The 24814-nt window shown below is 48.8% G+C and overlaps 1 long non-coding RNA gene across 1 annotated transcript in view; it reads left to right on the forward strand.

The window, feature by feature from the left end:
- Positions 1-576: 576 nt before the first annotated feature.
- Positions 577-24814, forward strand: part of LOC309611210 — a 1047220-nt gene continuing 1022982 nt past the window's right edge. Inside the window, exon 1 of the long non-coding RNA XR_014234396.1 lies at positions 577-599. This is a non-coding gene — a long non-coding RNA (uncharacterized lncRNA). The remainder of the gene's footprint in view (positions 600-24814) is intronic.

Here is a 24814-nt window from a genome sequence, read left to right on the forward strand (position 1 = left end):
TATTTTTTCTGGAACCATGTGTCCTGGGAATATGACTGAGGTTTGATTCTGGAAATCTGTGGCCTGGGAAATTGACTGAAGTTTGATGGCAGAAACCTGTGGACTGGCAACATGACAGAGGTTTGATTGTTGAACCCTGTGGCCTGGAAACATGACTGTGGCCTGGTACTGGAAACCCATGGCCTAGGAATTTGACATTGGTTTGTTTCTGGAACCCTCTGGCCTGGGAACATGACGGAGGTTTGATTCTGGAACCCTGTAGGCTTTGAACATAACTGAGGATTGTTTCTGGAACCCTGTGGCCTGGGAACATGACATCAGTGGATTCTGGCACCCTGTGGCCTGAGAACATGAGAACGGTTTAATTCTGGAACCCTGTGAACTGGGAATATGTCTGAGGTTTGATGGTGGAAACCTGTGGCTTGGCAACATGACGGAGGTTTGTTTCTGGAACCCTGTTCCCTGGGAACATGACTGAGGTTTGATTCTGGAAACCTTTGTGCTGGGAACATGACTGTGTTTTGATTGTGGAATCATGGGTCCTGCAAACATGACTTAGGTTTGATTCTGGAACCATGTGTCCTGGCAATATGACTGAGGTTTGATTCTGGAAATCTGTGGCCTGGGAACTTGACAGAGGTTTGATGGCAGAAACCTGGGGACTGGCAACATGACTGAGGTTTGATTGTAGAACCCTGTGCCCTGGAAACATGACTGTGGGCTGGTACTGGAAACCCATGGCCTAGGAATTTGACATTGGTTTGTTTCTGGAACCCTGTGACCTGGGAACATGACTGAGGTTTGATTCTGGAAAACTGTGGTCGGGGACTTGACTGAGGTTTGATGGTAGAAATCTGTGGACTGGAAACATTACTGAGGTTTGATGGTAGAACCCTGTGCCCTGGAAACATGACTGCGACCTGATACTTGAAACCCATGGCCTGGGAACTTGACATTGGTTTGATTCTGGAACCCTGTGGCCAGGAACAAGACTGAGGCGTGATTCTGGAATCCTGTGGCCTGGGAACATGACATCTGTTTAGATTGTGGAATACTGGGCCCTGGGAACCTGACTGAGGCTTGGTTCTGGAACCCTGTGGACTGGGAACATGACTGAGGATTTATTCTGGAATCCTGTAGCCTGGGAACATGACATCAGTGGATTCTTCAACCCTGTGGCCTGGGAACATGAGAACGGTTGGATTTTGGAACACTGTGGCCTGGGAACATGACTGAGGTTTGATGTTGGAAACCTGTGGCTTGGCAACATGAATGAGGTTTCTTCCTGGAACCCTGTTCCCTGGGAATATGACTGAGGTTTGATTCTGGACACCTTTGTCCTGGGAACATGACTGTGGTTTGATTGTGGAACCATGGGTCCTTCAAACATGACTGAGGTTTGATTCTGGAACCATGTGTCCTGGGAATATGACTGAGGTTTGATTCTGGAAATCTGTGGCCTGGGAATTTGACTGAGGTTTGATGGCAGAAACCTGTGGACTGGCAACCTGACTGAGGTTTGATTGTAGAACCCTGTGCCCTGGAAACATGACTGTGGCCTGGTATTGGAAACCCATGGCCTAGGAATTTGACATTGGTTTGATTCTGGAACCCTGTGGCCTGGGAACATAACTGAGGCGTGATTCTGGAAAACTGTGGCCTTGGAATATGACTGAGGTTTGATTCTGGAAATCTGTGGCCTGTGAACTTGACTGAGGTTTAATGGCAGAAATCTGTGGACTGGCAACATGACTGAGGTTTGATTGTAGAACCCTGTGCCCTGGAAACATGACTGCGACCTGATATTTGAAACCCATGGCCTGGGAACTTGACATTGGTTTGATTCCGGAACCCTGTGGCCAGGAACAAGACTGAGGCGTGATTCTGGAATCCTGTGGCCTGGGAACATGACATCTGTTTAGATTGTGGAATACTGGGCCCTGGGAACCTGACTGAGGCTTGGTTCTGGAACCCTGTGGACTGGGAACATGACTGAGGTTTTATTCTGGAATCCTGTGGCCTGGGAACATGACATCAGTGGATTCTTGAAACCTGTGGCCTGGGAACATGAGAACGGTTTGATTCTGGAACCCTGTGACCTGGGAACAAGTCTGAGGTTTGATTGTGGAAACCTGTGGCTTGGCAACATGACTGAGGTTTGTTACTGGAACCCTCTTCCCTGGGAACATGACTGAGGTTTGATTCTGGACACCTTTGTCCTGGGAACATGACTGTGGTTTGATTGTGGAACCGTGGGTCCTGCCAACAAGACTGAGGTTTTTTTTCTGGAACCATGTGTCCTGGGAATATGACTGAGGTTTGATTCTGGAAATCTGTGACCTGGGAAATTGACTGAAGTTTGATGGCAGAATCCTGTGGACTGGCAACATGACAGAAGTTTGATTGTTGAACCCTGTGGCCTGGAAACATGACTGTGGCCTGGTACTGGAAACCCATGGCCTGGGAAATTGACATTGGTTTGATTCTGAAACCCTGTGGCCTGGGAACATGACTGAGGCGTGATTCTGGAAAACTGTGGCCAGGGAATATGACTGAGGTTTGATTCTGGAAATCTGTGGCCTGGGAACTTGACTGAGGTTTGATGGCAGAAATCTGTGGACTGGCAACATGACAGAGGTTTGATTGTAGAACCCTTTGGCCTGGAAATATGACTGTGGCCTGGTACTGGAAACCCATGGCCTGGGAAATTGACATTGGTTTGATTCTGAAACCCTGTGGCCTGGGAACATGATTGAGGCGTGATTCTGGAAACCTGTGGCCTGGGAACATGACATCTGTTTAGATTGTGGCATACTGTGCCCTGGGAACCGGACTGAAGGCTTGGTTCTGGAATCCTGTGGAGTGGGAACAAGACTGAGATTTTATTTTGGAACCATGTGTCCTGGGAATATGACTGAGGTTTGATTCTGGAAATCTGTGGCCTGGGAACTTGACTGAGGTTTGATGGCAGAAACCTGTGGACTGGCAACATGACTGAGGTTTGATTGTAGAACCCTGTGCCCTGGAAAGATGACTGTGGTCTGGTACTGGAAACCCATGGCCTAGGAATTTGACATTGGTTTGATTCTGGAACCCTGTGGCCTGGGAACATGACTGAGGCGTGATTATGGAAAACTGTGGCCTGGGAATATGACTGAGGTTTGATTCTGGAAATCTGTGGCCTGGGAACTTGACTGAGGTTTGATGGCAGAAATCTGTGGACTGGCAACATGACTGAGGTTTGATTGTAGAACCCTGTGCCCTAGAAACATGACTGCGACCTGATATTTGAAACCCATGGCCTGGGAACTTGACATTGTTTTGATTCCGGAACATTGTGGCCAGGAAGAAGACTGAGGCGTGATTCTGGAATCCTGTGGCCTGAGAACATGACATCTGTTTAGATTGTGGAATACTGGGCCCTGGGAACCTGATTGAGGCTTGGTTCTGGAACCCTGTGGACTGGGAACATGACTGAGGATTTATTCTGGAATCCTGTGGCCTGGGAACATGACATCAGTGGATTCTTGAACCCTGTGGCCTGGGAACATGAGAACGGTTGGATTCTGGAACACTGTGGCCTGGGAACATGTCTGAGGTTTGATGTTGGAAACCTGTGGCTTGGCAACATGAATGATGTTTGTTATTGGAACCCTGTTCCCTGGGAATATGACTGAGGTTTGATTCTGGACACCTTTGTCCTGGGAACATGACTGTGGTTTGATTGTGGAACCATGGGTCCTGCAAACATGACTGAGGTTTTACTCTGGAACCATGTGTCCTGGGAATATGACTGAGGATTGATTCTGGAAATCTGTGGCTTGGGAAGTTGACTGAGGTTTGATTGTAGAACCCTGTGGCCTGGAAATATGACTGTGGCCTGGTACTGGAAACCCATGGCCTGGGAAATTGACATTGGTTTGATTCTGAAACCTTGTGGCCTGGGAACATGATTGAGGCGTGATTCTGGAAACCTGTGGCCTGGGAACATGACATCTGTTTAGATTGTGGCATACTGTGCCCTGGGAACCGGACTGAAGGCTTGGTTCTGGAATCCTGTGGACTGGGAAAAAGACTGAGATTTTGTTCTGGAACCATGTGGCCTGGGAATATGACTGATGTTAGATCGTGGAATCCTGTGGCCTGGGAACATGACATCGGTTTGGATTCTGGTACCCTGTTGCCTGGGAACATGAAATCGGTTTGATTGTGGAAACCTGTGGTCTGGGAATATGACTGATGTTTGATGGTGGTACCCTCTGGCCTGGCAACATGACTGAGGTTTGATTCTGGATCCCTGTGGCCTGGGAACATGACAGAGGCTTGGTTCTGGAACCCTGTGGCCTGGGAACATGTCTGAGGTTTGATAGTGGAAAACTGTGGCTTGGCAAAATGACTGAGGTTTGTTACTGGAACCCTGTTCCCTGGGAACATGACTGAGGTTTGATTCTGGACACCTTTGTCCTGGGAACATGACTGTGGTTTGATTGTGGAACCGTGGGTCCTGCAAACATGACTGAGGTTTTTATTCTGGAACCATGTGTCCTGGGAATATGACTGAGGTTTGATTCTGGAAATCTGTGGCCTGGGAAATTGACTGAAGTTTGATGGCAGAATCCTGTGGACTGGCAACATGACTGAGGTTTAATTGTTGAACCCTGTGCCCTGGAAACATGACTGCGACCTGATACTGGAAACCCATGGCCTAGGAATTTGACATTGGTTTGTTTCTGGAACCCTCTGGCCTGGGAACATGACGGAGGTTTGATTCTGGAACCCTGTAGGCTTCGATCATAACTGAGGATTGTTTCTGGAACCCTGTGGCCTGGGAACATGACATCAGTGGATTCTGGTACCCTGTGGCCTGGGAACATGAGAACGGTTTAATTCTGGAACCCTGTGGCCTGGGAACATGTCTGAGGTTTGATGGTGGAAACCTGTGGCTTGGCAACATGACTGAGGTTTGTTTCTGGAACCCTGTTCCCTGGGAACATGACTGAGGTTTGATTCTGGACACCTTTGTGCTGGGAACATGACTGTGTTTTGATTGTGGAATCATGGGTCCTGCAAACATGACTTAGGTTTGATTCTGGAACCATGTGTCCTGGGAATATGACTGAGGTTTGATTCTGGAAATCTGTGGCCTGGGAACTTGACTGAGGTTTGATGGCAGAAACCTGTGGACTGGCAACATGACTGAGGTTTGATTGTAGAACCCTGTGCCCTGGAAACATGACTGTGGCCTGGTACTGGAAACCCATGGCCTAGGAATTTGACATTGGTTGGATTCTGGAACCCTGTGGCCTGGGAACATGATTGAGGCGTGATTCTGGAAATCTGTGGCCTGGAACATGACATCTGTTTAGATTGTGGCATACTGTGCCCTGGGAACCAGACTGAAGGCTTAGTTCTGGAATCCTGTGGAGTGGGAACAAGACTGAGATTTTATTCTGCAACCATGTGTCCTCGGAATATGACTGAGGTTTGATTCTGGAAATCTGTGGCCTGGAAACTTGACTGAGGTTTGATGGCAGAAACCTGTGGACTGGCAACATGACTGAGGTTTGATTGTAGAACCCTGTGCCCTGGAAACATGACTGTGGGCTGGTACTGGAAACCCATGGCCTAGGAATTTGACATTGGTTTGATTCTGGAACCCTGTGGCCTGGGAACATGACTGAGGCGTGATTCTGGAAAACTGTGGCCTGGGAATATGACTGAGGTTTGATTCTGGAAATCTGTGGCCTGGGAACTTGACTGAGGTTTGATGGCAGAAATCTGTGTACTGGCAACATGACTGAGGTTTGATTGTAGAACCCTGTGCCCTGGAAACATGACTGCAACCTGATATTTGAAACCCATGGCCTGGGAACTTGACATTGTTTTGATTCCGGAACCCTGTGGCCAGGAACAAGACTGAGGCGTGATTCTGGAATGCTGTGGCCTGGGAACATGACATCTGTTTAGATTGTGGAATACTGGGCCCTGGGAACCTGACTGAGGCTTGGTTCTGGAACCCTGTGGACTGGGAACATGACTGAGGATTTATTCTGGAATCCTGTGGCCTGGGAACATGACATCAGTGGATTCTTGAACCCTGTGGCCTGGGAATATGAGAACGGTTGGATTCTGGAACACTGTGGCCTGGGAACATGTCTGAGGTTTGATGGTGGAAACCTGTGGCTTGGCAACATGAATGAGGTTTGTTACTGGAACCCTGTTCCCTGGGAATATGACTGAGGTTTGATTCTGGACACCTTTGTCCTGGGAACATGACTGTGGTTTGACTGTGGAACCATGGGTCCTGCAATCATGACTGAGGTTTGATTCTGGAACCATGTGTCCTGGGAATATGACTGAGGTTTGATTCTGGAAATCTGTGGCCTGGGAACTTGACTGAGGTTTGATGGCAGAAACCTGTGGACTGGCAACATGACTGAGGTTTGATTGTAGAACCCTGTGCCCTGGAAACATGACTGTGGCCTGGTAGTGGAAACCCATGGCCTAGGAATTTGACATTGGTTGGATTCTGGAACCCTGTGGCCTGGGAACATGACTGAGGCGTGATTCTGGAAAACTGTGGCCTGGGAATATGACTGAGGTTTGATTCTGGAAATCTGTGGCCTGGGAACTTGACTGAGGTTTGATGGCAGAAATCTGTGGACTGGCAACATGACTGAGGTTTGATTGTAGAACCCTGTGCCCTGGAAACATGACTGCGACCTGATGTTTGAAACCCATGGCCTGGGAACTTGACATTGTTTTGATTCCGGAACCCTGTGGCCAGGAACAAGACTGAGGCGTTATTCTGGAATCCTGTGGCCTGGGAACATGACATCTGTTTAGATTGTGGAATACTGGGCCCTGGGAACCTGACTGAGGCTTGGTTCTGGAACCCTGTGGACTGGGAACATGACTGAGGTTTTATTCTGGAATCCTGTGGCCTGGGAACATGATATCAGTGGATTCTTGAACCCTGTGGCCTGGGAACATGAGAACGGTTTGATTCTGGAACCCTGTGGCCTGGGAACATGTCTGAGGTTTGATGGTGGAAACCTGTGGCTTGGCAACATGACTGAGGTTTGTTACTGGAACCCTCTTCCCTGGGAACATGACTGAGGTTTGATTCTGGACACCTTTGTCCTGGGAACATGACTGAGGTTTGATTCTGGACACCTTTGTCCTGGGAACATGACTGTGGTTTGATTGTGGAACCATGGGTCCTGCAAACATGACTGAGGTTTTATTCTGGAACCATGTGTCCTGGGAATATGACTGAGGATTGATTCTGGAAATCTGTGGCCTGGGAAGTTGACTGAGGTTTGATTGTAGAACCCTGTGGCCTGGAAATTAGACTGTGGCCTGGTACTGGAAACCCATGGCCTGGGAAATTGACATTGGTTTGATTCTGAAACCTTGTGGCCTGGGAACATGATTGAGGCGTGATTCTGGAAACCTGTGGCCTGGGAACATGACATCTGTTTAGATTGTGGCATACTGTGCCCTGGGAACCGGACTGAAGCCTTGGTTCTGGAATCCTGTGGACTGGGAAAAAGACTGAGATTTTGTTCTGTAACCATGTGGCCTGGGAATATGACTGATGTTAGATCGTGGAATCCTGTGGCCTGGGAACATGACATCGGTTTGGATTCTGGTACCCTGTTGCCTGGGAACATGAAATCGGTTTGATTGTGGAAACCTGTGATCTGGGAATATGACTGAGGTTTGATGGTGGTACCCTCTGGCCTGGCAACATGACTGAGGTTTGATTCTGGATCCCTGTGGCCTGGGAACATGACAGAGGCTTGGTTCTGGAACCCTGTGGCCTGGGAACATGTCTGAGGTTTGATAGTGGAAAACTGTGGCTTGGCAAAATGACTGAGGTTTGTTCCTGGAACCCTGTTCCCTGGGAACATGACTGAGGTTTGATTCTGGACACCTTTGTCCTGGGAACATGACTGTGGTTTGATTGTGGAACCGTGGGTCCTGCCAACATGACTGAGGTTTTTTTTCTGGAACCATGTGTCCTGGGAATATGACTGAGGTTTGATTCTGGAAATCTGTGGCCTGGGAAATTGACTGAAGTTTGATGGCAGAATCCTGTGGACTGGCAACATGACTGAGGTTTGATTGTTGAACCCTGTGCCCTGGAAACATGACTGCGACCTGATACTGGAAACCCATGGCCTAGGAATTGGACATTGGTTTGTTTCTGGAACCCTGTGGCCTGGGAACATGACATCAGTGGATTCTGGCACCCTGTGGCCTGGGAACATGAGAACGGTTTGATTCTGGAACCCTGTGGCCTGGGAACATGTCTGAGGTTTGATGGTGGAAACCTGTGGCTTGGCAACATGACTGAGGTTTGTTACTGGAACCCTCTTCCCTGGGAACATGACTGAGGTTTGATTCTGGACACCTTTGTCCTGGGAACATGACTGTGGTTTGATTGTGGAACCATGGGTCCTGCAAACATGACTGAGGTTTTATTCTGGAACCATGTGTCCTGGGAATATGACTGAGGATTGATTCTGGAAATCTGTGGCCTGGGAAGTTGACTGAGGTTTGATTGTAGAACCCTGTGGCCTGGAAATATGACTGTGGCCTGGTACTGGAAACCCATGGACTGGGAAATTGACATTGGTTTGATTCTGAAACCCTGTGGCCTAGGAACAGGATTGAGGCGTGATTCTGGAAACCTGTGGCCTGGGAACATGACATCTGTTTAGATTGTGGCATACTGTGCCCTGGGAACCGGACTGAAGGCTTGGTTCTGGAATCCTGTGGACTGGGAACAAGACTGAGGTTTGTTTCTGGAACCATGTGGCCTGGGAATATGACTGATGTTAGATCGTCGAATCCTGTGGCCTGGGAACATGACATCGGTTTGGATTCTGGTACCCTGTTGCCTGGGAATATGAAATCGGTTTGATTGTGGAAACCTGTGGTCTGGGAATATGACTGAGGTTTGATGGTGGTACCCTCTGGCCTGGCAACATGACTGAGGTTTGATTCTGGATCCCTGTGGCCTGGGAACATGACTGAGGATTGATTCTGGAACCCTGTGGCCTGGGAATATATCTGAGGTTTGATGGTGGAAAACTGTGGCTTGGCAAAATGACTGAGGTTTGTTACTGGAACCCTCTTCCCTGGGAACATGACTGAGGTTTGATTCTGGACACCTTTGTCCTGGGAACATGACTGTGGTTTGATTGTGGAACCGTGGGTCCTGCCAACAAGACTGAGGTTTTTTTTCTGGAACCATGTGTCCTGGGAATATGACTGAGGTTTGATTCTGGAAATCTGTGACCTGGGAAATTGACTGAAGTTTGATGGCAGAATCCTGTGGACTGGCAACATGACAGAGGTTTGATTGTTGAACCCTGTGGCCTGGAAACATGACTGTGGCCTGGTACTGGAAACCCATGGCCTAGGAATTTGACATTGGTTTGTTTCTGGAACCCTCTGGCCTGGGAACATGACGGAGATTTGATTCTGGAACCCTGTAGGCTTCGAACATAACTGAGGATTGTTTCTGGAACCCTGTGGCCTGGGAACATGACATCAGTGGATTCTGGCACCCTGTGGCCTGGGAACATGAGAACGGGTTAATTCTGGAACCCTGTGACCTGGGAACATGTCTGAGGTTTGATGGTGGAAACCTGTGGCTTGGCAACATGACTGAGGCTTGTTTCTGGAACCCTGTTCCCTGGGAACATGACTGAGGTTTGATTCTGGACACCTTTGTGCTGGGTACATGACTGTGTTTTGATTGTGGAATCATGGGTCCTGCAAACATGACTTAGGTTTGATTCTGGAACCATGTGTCCTGGGAATATGACTGAGGTTTGATTCTGGAAATCTGTGGCCTGGGAACTTGACAGAGCTTTGATGGCAGAAAACTGGGGACTGGCAATATGACTGAGGTTTGATTGTAGAACCCTGTGCCCTGGAAACATGACTGTGGTCTGGTACTGGACACCCATGGCCTAAGAATTTGACATTGGTTTCTTTCTGGAACCCTGTGACCTGGGAACATGACTGAGGTTTGATTCTGGAAATCTGTGGCCTGGGAACTTGAGTGAGGTTTAATGGCAGAAATCTGTGGACTGGCAACATGACTGAGGTTTGATTGTAGAACCCTGTGCCCTGGAAACATGACTGCGACCTGATATTTGAAACCCATGGCCTAGGAACTTGACATTGGTTTGATTCCGGAACCCTGTGGCCAGGAATAAGACTGAGGCGTGATTCTGGAATCCTGTGGCCTGGGAACATGACATCTGTTTAGACTGTGGAATACTGGGCCCTGGGAACCTGACTGAGGCTTGGTTCTGGAACCCTGTGGACTGGGAACATGACTGAGGTTTTATTCTGGAATCCTGTGGCCTGGGAACATGACATCAGTGGATTCTTGAAACCTGTGGCCTGGGAACATGAGAACGGTTGGATTCTGGAACCCTGTGACCTGGGAACAAGTCTGAGGTTTGATTGTGGAAACCTGTGGCTTGGCAACATGACTGAGGTTTGTTACTGGAACCCTGTTCCCTGGGAACATGACTGAGGTTTGATTCTGGACACCTTTTTCCTGGGAACATGACTGTGGTTTGATTGTGGAACCATGGGTCCTGCAAACATGACTGAGGTTTTATTTTGGAACCATGTGTCCTGGGAATATGACTGAGGTTTGATTCTGGAAATCTGTGGCCTGGGAACTTGACTGAGGTTTGATGGCAGAAACCTGTGGACTGGCAACATGACAGAGGTTTGATTGTAGAACCCTGTGGCCTGGAAATATGACTGTGGCCTGGTACTGGAAACCCATGGCCTAGGAATTTGACATTGGTTTGATTCTGCAACCCTGTGGCCTGGGAACATGATTGAGGCCTGATTCTGGAAACCTGTGGCGTGGGAACATGACATCTGTTTAGATTGTGGCATACTGTTCCCTGGGAACCGGACTGAAGGCTTGGTTCTGGAATCCTGTGGACTGGGAACAAGACTGAGGTTTGATTCTGGAACCATGTGTCCTGGGAATATGACTGATGTTAGATCGTGGAATCCTGTGGCCTGGGAACATGACATTGGTTTGAATTCTGGTACCCTGTTGCCTGGGAACATGAAATCGGTTTGATTGTGGAAACCTGTGGTCTGGGAATATGACTGAGGTTTGATGGTGGTACCCTCTGGCCTGGCAACATGACTGAGGTTTGATTCTGGATCCCTGTGGCCTGGGAACATGACTGAGGCGTGATTCTGGAATCCTGTGGCCTGGGAACATGACATCTGTTTAGATTGTGGAATAATGTGCCCTGGGAATCTGACTGAGGCTTGGTTCTGGAACCCTGTGGACTGGGAATATGACTGAGGTTTGATTGTAGAACCCTGTGCCCTGGAAACATGACTGTGGCCTGGTACTGGAAACCCATGGCCTAGGAATTTGACATTGGTTTGATTCTGGAACCCTGTGGCCTGAGAACATGACTGAGGATTGATTCTGGAACCCTGTAGCCTGCGAACATAACTGATGATTGTTTCTGGAACCCTGTGGCCTGGGAACATGACATCAGTGGATTCTGGCACCCTGTGGCCTGGGAACATGAGAACGGTTTAATTCTGGAACCCTGTGACCTGGGAACATGTCTGAGGTTTGATGGTGGAAACCTGTGGCTTGGCAACATGACTGAGGTTTGTTTCTGGAACCCTGTTCCCTGGGAACATGACTGAGGTTTGATTCTGGACACCTTTGTGCTGGGACAATGACTGTGTTTTGATTGTGGAATCATGGGTCCTGCAAACATGACTGAGGTTTGATTCTGGAACCATGTGTCCTGGGAATATGACTGAGGTTTGATTCTGGAAATCTGTGGCCTGGAAACTTGACTGAGGTTTGATGGCAGAAACCTGTGGACTGGCAACATGACTGAGGTTTGATTGTAGAACCCTGTGCCCTGGAAACATGACTGTGGGCTGGTACTGGAAACCCATGGCCTAGGAATTTGACATTGGTTGGATTTTGGAACCCTGTGGCCTGGGAACATGACTGAGGCGTGATTCTGGAAAACTGTCGCCTGGGAATATGACTGAGTTTTGATTCTGGAAATCTGTGGACTGGGAACTTGACTGAGGTTTAATGGCAGAAATCTGTGGACTGGCAACATGACTGAGGTTTGATTGTAGAACCCTGTGCCCTGGAAACATGACTGCGACCTGATATTTGAAACCCATGGCCTGGGAACTTGACATTGTTTTGATTCCGGAACCCTGTGGCCAGGAACAAGACTGAGGCGTGATTCTGGAATCCTGTGGCCTGGGAACATGACATCTGTTTAGATTGTGGAATACTGGGCCCTGGGAACCTGACTGAGGCTTGGTTCTGGAACCCTGTGGACTGGGAACATGACTGAGGATTTATTCTGGAATCCTGTGGCCTGGGAACATGACATCAGTGGATTCTTGAACCCTGTGGCCTGGGAACATGAGAACGGTTGGATTCTGGAACACTGTGGCCTGGGAACATGTCTGAGGTTTGATGGTGGAAACCTGTGGCTTGGCAACATGAATGAGGTTTGTTACTGGAACCCTCTTCCCTGGGAATATGACTGAGGTTTGATTCTGGACACCTTTGTCCTGGGAACATGACTGTGGTTTGATTGTGGAACCATGGGTCCTGCAAACATGACTGAGGTTTGATTCTGGAACCATGTGTCCTGGGAATATGACTGAGGTTTGATTCCGGAAATCTGTGGCCTGGGAACTTGACTGAGGTTTGATGGCAGAAACCTGTGGACTGGCAACATGACTGAGGTTTGATTGTAGAACCCTGTGCCCTGGAAACATGACTGTGGCCTGGTACTGGAAACCCATGGCCTAGGAATTTGACTTTGGTTGGATTCTGGAACCCTGTGGCCTGGGAACATGACTGAGGCGTGATTCTGGAAAACTGTGGCCTGGGAATATTACTGAGGTTTGATTCTGGAAATCTGTGGCCTGGGAACTTGACTGAGGTTTGATGGCAGAAATCTGTGGACTGGCAACATGACTGAGGTTTGATTGTAGAACCCTGTGCCCTGGAAACATGACTGCGACCTGATATTTGAAACCCATGGCCTGGGAACTTGACATTGTTTTGATTCCGGAACCCTGTGGTCAGGAACAAGACTGAGGCGTGATTCTGGAATCCTGTGGCCTGGGAACATGACATCTGTTTAGATTGTGGAATACTGGGCCCTGGGAACCTGACTGAGGCTTGGTTCTGGAACCCTGTGGACTGGGAACATGACTGAGGTTTTATTCTGGAATCCTGTGGCCTGGGAACATGACATCAGTGGATTCTTGAAACCTGTGGCCTGGGAACATGAGAACGGTTTGATTCTGGAACCCTGTGGCCTGGGAACATGTCTGAGGTTTGATGGTGGAAACCTGTGGCTTGGCAACATGACTGAGGTTTGTTACTGGAACCCTCTTCCCTGGGAACATGACTGAGGTTTGATTCTGGACACCTTTGTCCTGGGAACATGACTGTGGTTTGATTGTGGAACCATGGGTCCTGCAAACATGACTGAGGGTTTATTCTGGAACCATGTGTCCTGGGAATATGACTGAGGTTTGATTCTGGAAATCTGTGGCCTGGGAAGTTGACTGAGGTTTGATGGCAGAAACCTGTGGCCTGGAAATATGACTGTGGCCTGGTACTGGAAACCCATGGCCTGGGAAATTGACATTGGTTTGATTCTGAAACCCTGTGGCCTGCGAACATGATTGAGGCGTGATTCTGGAAACCTGTGGCCTGGGAACATGACATCTGTTTAGATTGTGGCATACTGTGCCCTGGGAACCGGACTGAAGGCTTGGTTCTGCAATCCTGTGGAGTGGGAACAAGACTGAGATTTTATTCTGGAACCATGTGTCCTGGGAACATGACTGAGGCGTGATTCTGGAATCCTGTGGCCTGGGAACATGACATCTGTTTAGATTGTGGAATAATGTGCCCTGGGAATCTGACTGAGGCTTGGTTCTGGAACCCATTGGACTGGGAACATGACTGAGGTTTGATTGTAGAACCCTGTGCCCTGGAAATATGACTGTGGCCTGGTACTGGAAACCCATGGCCTAGGAATTTGACATTGGTTTGATTCTGGAACTCTGTGGCCTGGGAACATGACTGAGGTTTGATTCTGGAAAACTGTGGCCGGGTACTTGACTGAGGGTTGATGGCAGAAATCTGTGGACTGGTAACATGACTGAGGTTTGATTGTAGAACCCTATGCCCTGGAAACATGACTGTGGCCTGGTACTAGAAACCCATGGCCTAGGAATTTGACATTGGTTTGATTCTGGAACCCTGTGGCCTGGGAACATGACTGAGGATTGACTCTGGAATCTTGTAGCCTGCGAACATAACTGAGGATTGTTTCTGGAACCCTGTTGCCTGGGAACATGACATCAGTGGATTCTGGAAACCTGTGGCCTGGGAACATGAGAACGGTTTAATTCTGGAACCCTGTGACCTGGGAACATGTCTGAGGTTTGATGGTGGAAACCTGTGGCTTGGCAACATGACTGAGGTTTGTTTCTGGAACCCTGTTCCCTGCAAACATGACTGAGGTTTGATTCTGGAACCATGTGTCCTGGGAATATGACTGAGGTTTGATTCTGGAAATCTGTGGCCTGGGAATTTGACTGAGGTTTGATGGCAGAAACCTGTGGACTGGCAACATGACAGAGGTTTGATTGTAGAACCCTGTGGCCTGGAAATATGACTGTGGCCTGGTACTGGAAACCCATGGCCTGGGAAATTGACATTGGTTTGATTCTGAAACCCTGTGGCCTGGGAACATGATTGAGGCGTGATTCTGGAAACCTGTGGCCTGGGAACATGACATCTGTTTAGATTGTGGCATACTGTGCCCTGGGAACCGGACTGAAGGCTTGGTTCTGGAATCCTGTGGAGTGGGAACAAGACTGAGATTTTATTCTGGAACCATGTGTCCTGGGAATATGACTGAGGTTTGATTCTGGAAATCTGTGGCCTGGAAACTTGAGTGAGGTTTGATGGCAGAAACCTGTGGACTGGCAACATGACTGAGGTTTGATTGTAGAACCCTGTGCCCTGGAAACATGACTGTGGGCTGGTACTGGAAACCCATGGCCTAGGAATTTGACATTGGTTTGATTCTGGAACCCTGTGGCCTGGGAACATGACTGAGGCGTGATTCTGGAAAACTGTGGCCTGGGAATATGACTGAGGTTTGATTCTGGAAATCTGTGGCCTGGGAACTTGACTGAGGTTTGATGGCAGAAATCTGTGGACTGGCAACATGACTGAGGTTTGATTGTAGAACCCTGTGCCCTGGAAACATGACTGCGACCTGATATTTGAAACCCATGGCCTGGGAACTTGACATTGTTTTGATTCCGGAACCCTGTGGCCAGGAACAAGACTGAGGCGTGATTCTGGAATCCTGTGGCCTGGGAACATGACATCTGTTTAGTTTGTGGAATACTGGGCCCTGGGAATCTGACTGAGGCTTGGTTCTGGAACCCTGTGGACTGGGATCATGACTGAGGATTTATTCTGGAATCCTGTGGCCTGGGAACATGACATCAGTGGATTCTTGAACCCTGTGGCCTGAGAACATGAGAACGGTTGGATTCTGGAACACTTTGGCCTGGGAACATGTCTGAGGTTTGATGGTGGAAACCTGTGGCTTGGCAACATGAATGAGGTTTGTTACTGGAACCCTGTTCCCTGGGAATATGACTGAGGTTTGATTCTGGACACCTTTGTCCTGAGAGCATGACTGTGGTTTGATTGTGGAACCATGGGTCCTGCAAACATGACTAAGGTTTGATTCTGGGACCATGTGTCCTGGGAATATGACTGAGGTTTGATTCTGGAAATCTGTGGCCTGGGAACTTGACTGAGGTTTGATGGCAGAAACCTGTGGACTGGCAACATGACTGAGGTTTGATTGTAGAACCCTGTGCCCTGGAAACATGACTGTGGTCTGGTACTGGAAACCCATGGCCTGGGAAATAGACACTGGTTTGATTCTGAAACCCTGTGGCCTGGGAACATGATTGAGGCGTGATTCTGGAAACCTGTGGCCTGGGAACATGACATCTGTTTAGATTGTGGCATACTGTGCCCTGGGAACCGGACTGAAGGCTTGGTTCTGGAATCCTTTGGACTGGGAACAAGACTGAGGTTTGATTCTGGAACCATGTGGCCTGGGAATATGACTGATGTTAGATCGTGGAATCCTGTGGCCTGGGAACATGACATCGGTTTGGATTCTGGTACCCTGTTGCCTGGGAACATGAAATTGGTTTGATTGTGGAAACCTGTGGTCTGGGAATATGACTGAGGTTTGATGGTGGTACCCTCGGGCCTGGCAACATGACTGAGGTTTGATTCTGGATCCCTGTGGCCTGGGAACATGACTGAGGCTTGATTCTGGAACCCTGTGGCCTGGGAATATGTCTGAGGTTTGATGGTGGAAAACTGTGGCTTGGCAAAATGACTGAGGTTTGTTACTGGAACCCTGTTCCCTGGGAACATGACTGAGGTTTGATTCTGGACACCTTTGTCCTGGGAACATGACTGTGGTTTGATTGTGGAACCGTGGGTCCTGCCAACAAGACTGAGGTTTTTTTTCTGGAACCATGTGTCCTGGGAATATGACTGAGGTTTGATTCTGGAAATCTGTGACCTGGGAAATTGACTGAAGTTTGATGGCAGAATCCTGTGGACTGGCAACATGAAAGAGGTTTGATTGTTGAACCCTGTGGCCTGGAAACATGACTGTGGCCTGGTACTGGAAACCCATGGCCTAGGAATTTGACATTGGTTTGTTTCTGGAACCCTCTGGCCTGGGAACATGACGGAGGTTTGATTCTGGAAACCTGTAGGCTTCGAACATAACTGAGGATTGTTTCTGGAACCCTGTGGCCTGGGAACATGACATCAGTGGATTCTGGCACCCTGTGGCCTGGGAACATGAGAACGGTTTAATTCTGGAACCCTGTGACCTGGGAACATGTCTGAGGTTTGATGGTGTAAACCTGTGACTTGGCAACATGACTGAGGCTTGTTTCTGGAACCCTGTTCCCTGGGAACATGACTGAGGTTTGATTCTGGACACCTTTGTGCTGGGTACATGACTGTGTTTTGATTGTGGAATCATGGGTCCTGCAAACATGACTTAGGTTTGATTCTGGAACCATGTGTCCTGGGAATATGACTGAGGTTTGATTCTGGAAATCTGTGGCCTGGGAACTTGACAGAGCTTTGATGGCAGAAAACTGGGGACTGGCAACATGACTGAGGTTTGATTGTAGAACCCTGTGCCCTGGAAACATGACTGTGGTCTGGTACTGGAAACCCATGGCCTACGAATTTGACATTGGTTTCTTTCTGGAACCCTGTGACCTGGGAACATGACTGAGGTTTGATTCTGGAAATCTGTGGCCTGGGAACTTGACTGAGGTTTAATGGCAGAAATCTGTGGACTGGCAACATGACTGAGGTTTGATTGTAGAACCCTGTGCCCTGGAAACATGACTGCGACCTGATATTTGAAACCCATGGCCTAGGAACTTGACATTGGTTTGATTCCGGAACCCTGTGGCCAGGAACAAGACTGAGGCGTGATTCTGGAATCCTGTGGCCTGGGAACATGACATCTGTTTAGATTGTGGAATACTGGGCCCTGGGAACCTGAGTGAGGCTTGGTTCTGGAACCCTGTGGACTGGGAACATGACTGACGTTTTATTCTGGAATCCTGTGGCCTGGGAACATGACATCAGTGGATTCTTGAAACCTGTGGCCTGGGAACATGAGAACGGTTGGATTCTGGAACCCTGTGACCTGGGAACAAGTCTGAGGTTTGATTGTGGAAACCTGTGGCTTGGCAACATGACTGAGGTTTGTTACTGGAACCCTGTTCCCTGGGAACATGACTGAGGTTTGATTCTGGACACCTTTGTCCTGGGAACATGACTGTGGTTTGATTGTGGAACCATGGGTCCTGCAAACATGACTGAGGTTTGATTCTGGAACCATGTGTCCTGGGAATATGACTGAGGTTTGATTCTGGAAATCTGTGGCCTGGGAACTTGACTGAGGTTTGATGGCAGAAATCTGTGGACTGGCAACATGACAGAGGTTTGATTGTAGAACCCTGTGGCCTGGAAATATGACTGTGGCCTGGTACTGGAAACTCATGGCCTGGGTAATTGACATTGGTTTGACTCTGCAACCCTGTGGCCTGGGAACATGATTGAGGCCTGATTCTGGAAACCTGTGGCGTGGGAACATGACATCTGTTTAGATTGTGGCATACTGTTCCCTGGGAACCGGACTGAAGGCTTGGTTCTGGAATCCTGTGGACTGGGAACAAGACTGAGGTTTGATTCTGGAACCATGTGGCCTGGGAATATGACTGATGTTAGATCGTGGAATCCTGTGGCCTGGGAACATGACATTGGTTTGAATTCTGGTACCCTGTTGCCTGGGAACATGAAATCGGTTTGATTGTGGAAACCTGTGGTCTGGGAATATGACTGAGGTTTGATGGTGGTACCCTCTGGCCTGGCAACATGACTGAGGTTTGATTCTGGATCCCTGTGGCCTGGGAACATGACTGAGGCGTGATTCTGGAATCCTGTGGCCTGGGAACATGACATCTGTTTAGATTGTGGAATAATGTGCCCTGGGAATCTGACTGAGGCTTGGTTCTGGAACCCTGTGGACTGGGAATATGACTGAGGTTTGATTGTAGAACCCTGTGCCCTGGAAACATGACTGTGGCCTGGTACTGGAAACCCATGGCCTAGGAATTTGACATTGGTTTGATTCTGGAACCCTGTGGCCTGAGAACATGACTGAGGATTGATTCTGGAACCCTGTAGCCTGCGAACATAACTGAGGATTGTTTCTGGAACCCTGTGGCCTGGGAACATGACATCAGTGGATTCTGGAACCCTGTGGCCTGGGAACATGAGAACGGTTTAATTCTGGAACCCTGTGACCTGGGAACATGTCTGAGGTTTGATGGTGGAAACCTGTGGCTTGGCAACATGACTGAGGTTTGTTTCTGGAACCCTGTTCCCTGGGAACATGACTGAGGTTTGATTCTGGACACCTTTGTGCTGGGACAATGACTGTGTTTTGATTGTGGAATCATGGGTCCTGCAAACATGACTGAGGTTTGATTCTGGAACCATGTGTCCTGGGAATATGACTGAGGTTTGATTCTGGAAATCTGTGGCCTGGAATCTTGACTGAGGTTTGATGGCAGAAACCTGTGGACTGGCAACATGACTGAGGTTTGATTGTAGAACCCTGTGCCCTGGAAACATGACTGTGGGCTGGTACTGGAAACCCATGGCCTAGGAATTTGACATTGGTTGGATTTTGGAACCCTGTGGCCTGGGAACATGACTGAGGCGTGATTCTGGAAAACTGTGGCCTGGGAATATGACTGAGGTTTGATTCTGGAAATCTGTGGCCTGGGAACTTGACTGAGGTTTGATGGCAGAAATCTGTGGACTGGCAACATGACTGAGGTTTGATTGTAGAACCCTGTGCCCTGGAAACATGACTGCGACCTGATATTTGAAACCCATGGCCTGGGAACTTGACATTGTTTTGATTCCGGAACCCTGTGGCCAGGAACAAGACTGAGGCGTGATTCTGGCATCCTGTGGCCTGGGAACATGACATCTGTTTACATTGTGGAATACTGGGCCCTGGGAACCTGACTGAGGCTTGGTTCTGGAACCCTGTGGACTGTGAACATGACTGAGGTTTTATTCTGGAATCCTGTGGCCTGGGAACATGACATCAGTGGATTCTTGAAACCTGTGGCCTGGGAACATGAGAACGGTTTGATTCTGGAACCCTGTGGCCTGGGAACATGTCTGAGGTTTGATGGTGGAAACCTGTGGCTTGGCAACATGACTGAGGTTTGTTACTGGAACCCTCTTCCCTGGGAACATGACTGAGGTTTGATTCTGGACACCTTTGTCCTGGGAACATGACTGTGGTTTGATTGTGGGACCATGGGTCCTGCAAAAATGACTGAGGTTTTATTCTGGAACCATGTGTCCTGGGAATATGACTGAGGTTTGATTCTGGAAATCTGTGGCCTGGGAAGTTGACTGAGGTTTGATTGTAGAACGCTGTGGCCTGGAAATATGACTGTGGCCTGGTACTGGAAACCCATGGCCTGGGAAATTGACATTGGTTTGATTCTGAAACCCTGTGGCCTGGGAACATGATTGAGGCGTGATTCTGGAAACCTGTGGCCTGGGAACATGACATCTGTTTAGATTGTGGCATACTGTGCCCTGGGAACCGGACTGAAGGCTTGGTTCTGGAATCCTGTGGAGTGGGAACAAGACTGAGATTTTATTCTGGAACCATGTGTCCTGGGAATATGACTGAGGTTTGAATCTGGAAATCTGTGGCCTGGAAACTTGACTGAGGTTTGATGACAGAAACCTGTGGACTGGCAACATGACTGAGGTTTGATTGTAGAACCCTGTGGCCTGGAAATATGACTGTGGCCTGGTACTGGAAACCCATGGCCTGGGAAATTGACATTGGTTTGATTCTGCAACCCTGTGGCCTGGGAACCTGATTGAGGCCTGATTCTGGAAACCTGTGGCCTGGGAACATGACATCTGTTTAGATTGTGGCATACTGTGCCCTGGGAACCGGACTGAAGGCTTGGTTCTGGAATCCTGTGGACTGGGAACAAGACTGAGGTTTGATTCTGGAACCATATGGCCTGGGAATATGACTGATGTTAGATCGTGGAATCCTGTGGCCTGGGAACATGACATCGGTTTAGATTCTGGTACCCTGTTGCCTGGGAACATGAAATCGGTTTGATTGTGGAAACCTGTGGTCTGGGAATATGACTGAGGTTTGATGGTGGTACCCTCTGGCCTGGCAACATGACTGAGGTTTGATTCTGGATCCCTGTGGCCTGGGAACATGACTGAGGCGTGATTCTGGAATCCTGTGGCCTGGGAACGTGACATCTGTTTAGATTGTGGAATAATGTGCCCTGGGAATCTGACTGAGGCTTGGTTCTGGAACCCTGTGGACTGGGAACATGACTGAGGTTTGATTGTAGAACCCTGTGCTCTGGAAACATGACTGTGGCCTGGTACTGGAAACCCATGGCCTAGGAATTTGACATTGCTTTGATTCTGGAACCCTGTGGCCTGGGAACATGACTGAGGTTTGATTCTGGAAAACTGTGGCCGGGTACTTGACTGAGGGTTGATGGCAGAAATCTGTGGACTGGGAACATGACTGAGGTTTGATTGTAGAACCCTATGCCCTGGAAACATGACTGTGGCCTGGTACTAGAAACCCATGGCCTAGGAATTTGACATTGGTTTGATTCTGGAACCCTGTGGCCTGGGAACATGACTGAGGATTGATTCTGGAACCCTGTAGCCTGCGAACATAACTGAGGATTGTTTCTGGAACCCTGTGGCCTGGGAACATGACATCAGTGGATTCTGGAAACCTGTGGCCTGGGAACATGAGAACGGTTTAATTCTGGAACCCTGTGACCTGGGAACATGTCTGAGGTTTGATGGTGGAAACCTGTGGCTTGGCAACATGACTGAGGTTTGTTTCTGGAACCCTGTTCCCTGCAAACATGACTGAGGTTTGATTCTGGAACCATGTGTCCTGGGAATATGACTGAGGTTTGATTCTGGAAATCTGTGGCCTGGGAATTTGACTGAGGTTTGATGGCAGAAACCTGTGGACTGGCAACATGACAGAGGTTTGATTGTAGAACCCTGTGGCCTGGAAATATGACTGTGGCCTGGTACTGGAAACCCATGGCCTGGGAAATTGACATTGGTTTGATTCTGAAACCCTGTGGCCTGGGAACATGATTGAGGCGTGATTCTGGAAACCTGTGGCCTGGGAACATGACATCTGTTTAGATTGTGGCATGCTGTGCCCTGGGAACCGGACTGAAGGCTTGGTTCTGGAATCCTGTGGAGTGGGAACAAGACTGAGATTTTATTCTGGAACCATGTGTCCTGGGAATATGACTGAGGTTTGATTCTGGAAATCTGTGGCCTGGAAACTTGACTCAGGTTTGATGGCAGAAACCTGTGGACTGGCAACATGACTGAGGTTTGATTGTAGAACCCTGTGCCCTGGAAACATGACTGTGGGCTGGTACTGGAAACCCATGGCCTAGGAATTTGACATTGGTTTGATTCTGGAATCCTGTGGCCTGGGAACATGACTGAGGCGTGATTCTGGAAAACTGTGGCCTGGGAATATGACTGAGGTTTGATTCTGGAAATCTGTGGACTGGGAACTTGACTGAGGTTTGATGGCAGAAATCTGTGGACTGGCAACATGACTGAGGTTTGATTGTAGAACCCTGTGCCCTGGAAACATGACTGCGACCTGATATTTGAAACCCATGGCCTGGGAACTTGACATTGTTTTGATTCCGGAACCCTGTGGCCAGGAACAAGACTGAGGCGTGATTCTGGAATCCTGTGGCCTGGGAACATGACATCTGTTTAGTTTCTGGAATACTGGGCCCTGGGAACCTGACTGAGGCTTGGTTCTGGAACCCTGTGGACTGGGATCATGACTGAGGATTTATTCTGGAATCCTGTGGCCTGGGAACATGACATCAGTGGATTCTTGAACCCTGTGGCCTGGGAACATGAGAACGGTTGGATTCTGGAACACTGTGGCCTGGGAACATGTCTGAGGTTTGATGGTGGAAACCTGTGGCTTGGCAACATGACTGAGGTTTGTTACTGGAACCCTCTTCCCTGGGAACATGACTGAGGTTTGATTCTGGACACCTTTGTCCTGGGAGCATGACTGTGGTTTGATTGTGGAACCATGGGTCCTGCAAACATGACTGAGGTTTGATTCTGGAACCATGTGTCCTGGGAATATGACTGAGGTTTGATTCTGGAAATCTGTGGCCTGGGAACTTGACTGAGGTTTGATGGCAGAAACCTGTGGACTGGCAACATGACTGAGGTTTGATTGTAGAACCCTGTGCCCTGGAAACATGACTGTGGTCTGGTACTGGAAACCCATGGCCTAGGAATTTGACATTGGTTGGATTTTGGAACCCTGTGGCCTGGGAACATGACTGAGGCATGATTCTGGAAAACTGTGTCCTGGGAATATGACTGAGGTTTGATTCTGGAAATCTGTGGCCTGGGAACTTGACTGAGGTTTGATGGCAGAAATCTGTGGACTGGCAACATGACTGAGGTTTGATTGTAGAACCCTGTGCCCTGGAAACATGACTGCCACCTCATATTTGAAACCCATGGCCTGGGAACTTGACATTGTTTTGATTCCGGAACCCTGTGGCCAGGAACAAGACTGAGGCGTGATTCTGGAATCCTGTGGCCTGGGAACATGACATCTGTTTAGATTGTGGAATACTGGGCCCTGGGAACCTGACTGAGGCTTGGTTCTGGAACCCTGTGGACTGGGAACATGACTGAGGTTTTATTCTGGAATCCTGTGGCCTGGGAACATGACATCAGTGGATTCTTGAAACCTGTGGCCTGGGAACATGAGAACGGTTTGATTCTGGAACCCTGTGGCCTGGGAACATGTCTGAGGTTTGATGGTGGAAACCTGTGGCTTGGCAACATGACTGAGGTTTGTTACTGGAACCCTCTTCCCTGGGAACATGACTGAGGTTTGATTCTGGACACCTTTGTCCTGGGAACATGACTGTGGTTTGATTGTGGAACCATAGGTCCTGCAAACATGACTGAGGTTTTATTCTGGAACCATGTGTCCTGGGAATATGACTGAGGTTTGATTCTGGAAATCTGTGGCCTGGGAACATGACTGAGGTTTGATTCTGGAAAACTGTGGCCGGGTACTTGACTGAGGGTTGATGGCAGAAATCTGTGGACTGGGAACATGACTGAGGTTTGATTGTAGATCCCTATGCCCTGGAAACATGACTGTGGCCTGGTACTAGAAACCCATGGCCTAGGAATTTGACATTGGTTTGATTCTGGAACCCTGTGGCCTGGGAACATGACTGAGGATTGATTCTTGAACCTTGTAGCCTGCGAACATAACTGAGGATTGTTTCTGGAACCCTGTGGCCTGGGAACATGACATCAGTGGATTCTGGAAACCTGTGGCCTGGGAACATGAGAACGGTTTAATTCTGGAACCCTGTGACCTGGGAACATGTCTGAGGTTTGATGGTGGAAACCTGTGGCTTAGCAACATGACTGAGGTTTGTTTCTGGAACCCTGTTCCCTGCAAACATGACTGAGGTTTGATTCTGGAACCATGTGTCCTGGGAATATGACTGAGGTTTGATTCTGGAAATCTGTGGCCTGGGAATTTGACTGAGGTTTGATGGCAGAAACCTGTGGACTGGCAACATGACAGAGGTTTGATTGTAGAACCCTGTGGCCTGGAAATATGACTGTGGCCTGGTACTGGAAACCCATGGCCTGGGAAATTGACATTGGTTTGATTCTGAAACCCTGTGGCCTGGGAACATGATTGAGGCGTGATTCTGGAAACCTGTGGCCTGGGAACATGACATCTGTTTAGATTGTGGCATACTGTGCCCTGGGAACCGGACTGAAGGCTTGGTTCTGGAATCCTGTGGAGTGGGAACAAGACTGAGATTTTATTCTGGAACCATGTGTCCTGGGAATATGACTGAGGTTTGATTCTGGAAATCTGTGGCCTGGAAACTTGACTGAGGTTTGATGGCAGAAACCTGTGGACTGGCAACATGACTG

This window comes from Balaenoptera borealis, assembly GCF_965194805.1.
Source record: "Balaenoptera borealis genome assembly, chromosome: 14".
Classification (NCBI taxonomy): Eukaryota; Metazoa; Chordata; class Mammalia; order Artiodactyla; family Balaenopteridae; genus Balaenoptera; species Balaenoptera borealis.